The 3,790-nt window shown below is 36.8% G+C and overlaps 1 pseudogene; it reads right to left on the bottom strand.

Moving 5' to 3' along the window:
* Positions 1 to 2,192: 2,192 nt before the first annotated feature.
* LOC102810955 lies at positions 2,193 to 2,677 on the bottom strand (annotated as a pseudogene).
* Between the last annotated feature and the right edge of the window lie 1,113 nt (positions 2,678 to 3,790).

Below are 3,790 nucleotides of genomic sequence, written 5' to 3'. Positions count from 1 at the left end.
GTGATAGTATCACCCTAAACTCAGTTGACAAGTGCAAGAGTCAAGAACAATAAACTATAAGAAAAGAGTATCTGGAAGGTCAGCCTATAATCAAAACAATTACACTGTGAAAGAAGGTAAACACAGAGAAACAGAGATCCAGGTGGTGAGAAGGTCAGGTAGATTATAGGATAAAATAGACTGCCTTAAATGGAGGGAAGAATTAATGGAATATAAGGTAACCACAACAGTGGGCTTGGGGTGGGGGGTTTAGTTTGGGTGTTGGGGAGGGCAATACAAGAAGGGGGAAGAAGTGGAAAACAAGATAGACAGGGGAACTCTGAGACAGGTTTGCATGACCTAAGTAGGACAGAGGTAAATAGTGATGCATACTCAACCTAGGAACAGCAGGGCTTTGTGATACAAGGATCTAGGCATAGTTTGAAGAGGGAAAATAATACTAAAATGCTTGACTGTCTTATGAATATTGGTTTCCCTTGCCTACTATTGTAAAATAGACACTAGAGTGGGATACAAAGGAATGTCAGGAAACATGATTACAGAAAACTTGTAAGCCTGTCTTCAGTCTATAACTGATTGGAATACCTAAAAGGGGTTCTAGAACTTGCCCAGTGAAATAGGCCTCTTTGAACGCCTTTGCAGAGTATAGGACCTTAGGAGGAATCCTGAGTGCCATCCAGAACCTTATAATGTGGGACATTCCCACTAGCAAGGACAAGCACACCAGCCTGGAACAGTTAGAGTTGATTGTGGAAGCAAAAAGTTTCTACATTAAAAAAGTTTATATAAATTACATGAATTGTAATTTTCATAAAAGTCAGGATGAAATGTTCTGCATAAGACAAAAGATATGCCTAAGTAACATATTGTATTTGCACAAGGCCACTGAATGTCATGGATATTAGTAACAAATGAAAAAGCGTAAATCTATGGCATAGTGAATAAAGATCCCAGAGTTTGATATTCTGTAAGCTCAAGACTGTAAACGACTCTTACTATACAAAAACTATATTGACTGTATACAGAGTTTTATGTAGGAACTCTTGTGCTTCTGACTGGCACATCATCTACTTAATATATGAAATTAATACAAATATTTGTGAGAGTTGTGCAAAATTACTGTACTTACAAGAATGGCACACAGGTGAATTCAACAGTCGATGCACATGCACACTTCATTTACATTATCAACAAGAGGTACTCTGACACTATAGAACTGAGTAAGAATATTAGCTTCAACAGCAACTAGTAAGGACTAGTAACTTAAGTTACACCAGAATGTGCAAATACTGCCCAAGTAAATTTCTATTGTTAAAGTTGAAATACATTAAAGGCCATTCAGGTTCAAACAAAGAGATATAAATCTTTCAGAGCCCTATCCATATGTGTTTGAAGTATGTTACCTACTCCCAACTTGTGGTCTTAAACTTATGTTTTTACAATGTCCTAATGGAAAATTCCAAAGAAATCAATACACTAGAGGTCATATTAAATAAGAGTAACATACAAAGCTACAATTAAGATGAAATAAGGAAAGCCAAAAACATTAAAAATTGTAAAACTTGCTTGTTACTTTGTTAGAACTAGTCCTAGTACAGTTTGTTGTTGTTGTTAGGTGCCATCGAGTTGGTACTGACCCATAGCGACCTTACGCACAGCAGAACGAAACACTGCCCGATCCTGGGCCAACTTCACTGCTGTTGCCACGCTTGAGTCCATCGATGCTGCCACTTGGCCAATCCATCTCACTGGGGCCTCCTCTTTTTTTTCTGACCCTCCACCTTACCAAACATAATATCCTTCTCCAGTGACTCGTCCCTCCTGACAATATGTCTGAAGTATGAGACATATTGGCCTCCAAGGAGCACTTCTTCTAAAACAGATCTGTTGGATCCTTTGGCATCTCATGGCACTTTCAATATTCTCCTCCAGCACCATAACTCAAAAGCATCAATTCATAATATATACAATTATTTTCAAGTACGTTATGTTGCTCTAACATGTTCTTTTCATCAGTGCACTGTTAAACGAATTAAAAATTCTGTATTTTCCCTTGCAATAGCAGTATACACACACACACAAAAGCTGGCAGTCTTAAATGACTTAGTGAATTGAAAGAAAATAAAAAGCTGAGAAATAACACATTAGGAAGAAACTATCGGAATTTAGAAGATTCACGCAGTTCAGCTCTTTTAATCAGCCAGCCAGCTTGCTAGCAACAGGGATGGTTTCCGTTGAGGAAGGTCCTGTGGAGTGGGAATGTGGTCACCGGTGACCTCTGTCTTATCCAGAGCTGCAGTAGGAAGTTGCTTGTTCTTCATTTTTGCCTTGTTGTTGTTGGTAAGTGCCGTCAAGTTGATTCCGACCCATAGCGACCCTGTACAGGGTTTCCAAGGAGCAGCTGGTGATCTTGAACCACCAACCTCGCAGTTCAAACGGTTTTGCAATGTGGCGCATTAACCCACAGCACCTTTTGCCTTAGCCGTGTTATAAGCCCCAGAATCAGAATGTTTTTGCCCTTTCTGTAACCGTTTCATAAAGAAGTCTGAACTTCCAGGCTTTTGTCCCAGATGAGGATACCTTGCTTTTAATTTTGCTCCTTCGGCTTTCTCTGGACTAATCACTTATCTTCCATTTCCTTCTGTTTCTCCACAGAGGCCGCCTTGGGGATTTCCATGACATAGTGCTCCCTCTAACTCCGCGTCTCCCCCAGTTATTATTCTTTTATAGTTGAAATTGTTGATTTATTTATAAAAATCTTTACATGTATTGTTTGCATTTTAAAATGAGGTTTAAAATTCAAGAAAAGTGCCGTTAGTTATAAATAATTATTGAAAGCGTTTGTAAGTATTCACGTTTAAATAGATGTCAATAATCATGCAGACCAATAGTGAAAGATGGTAAAAACAATATTTTTGTGTTTTGAAACTTCAGCATTAAGAATGAATCCTACCTGATGCACAAAGGAGATTGTAATTATTGCAGGGACACCATGGTATAAAGCCGATGTTCTCCCATGAAAACTATCACTCAATTCACAATAAAAACTTAAAAACAAAAAAAAGAATGAATTCTAACTTCTTTGAAGTCAATCACTTTCCGACTTAAAAAAAGTAATAAAATAACTTCATAAGGAGTACACACAACTCTCTCTTCACGCAGTAACATGACCTTGTATATATATAAAGAAATTAAACAAAACACCCCAATCAAAGCCTTATTCTCTTATTAACTTGTGAACGTAACAAACATATTCGCTTTCATAAGTTCTTCTTTAAGGAAAAAAAATACTTCATTAAAAATCACAGTCATTTTCATTCAATCACAAGAAAAATTCATTTTTACATAATAATTTTTGTAGATAAGAAAAATATAATTTACAGTTCATATTCCAATCACAATCTGGCTTTTTCTTCAAATTTTGAGAATCAGTATTACAAAGGCTATTTTGCCAACTCTGAATTACAAATGTATTACCTAGGTGAATTATAGGCACTTAATATTACAACAATAGACAGTCATAACCAAGTTATTTTTAAAAGAAAATGTTTTCTGTCTTTATTGTAACTGCTTTTAGAATATAAAGTAACTCTTACATGTGGGACATCAAAATCTGATCGTGTTGTACAAAATGGCAGTAACAATGAAAAGGAAGTTTTTCCGCCAGACAGCCACTTATTACTACAAAATTCTCTTCATTAGCTCTTCTCTAAATCATTGGGTCTGTCAGCTACTGGCGCACAGATGGTACACAAATCATTTTGTTTTGAGGGAGTAGAAGTGACAGTCC

This window comes from Chrysochloris asiatica, unplaced genomic scaffold (genome assembly GCF_000296735.1).
Source record: "Chrysochloris asiatica unplaced genomic scaffold, ChrAsi1.0 scaffold00033, whole genome shotgun sequence".
NCBI lineage: Eukaryota > Metazoa > Chordata > Mammalia > Afrosoricida > Chrysochloridae > Chrysochloris > Chrysochloris asiatica.
The sequence above is the reverse complement of the archived record's forward strand: the minus strand, read 5'-3'. Positions and strand labels throughout refer to the sequence as shown.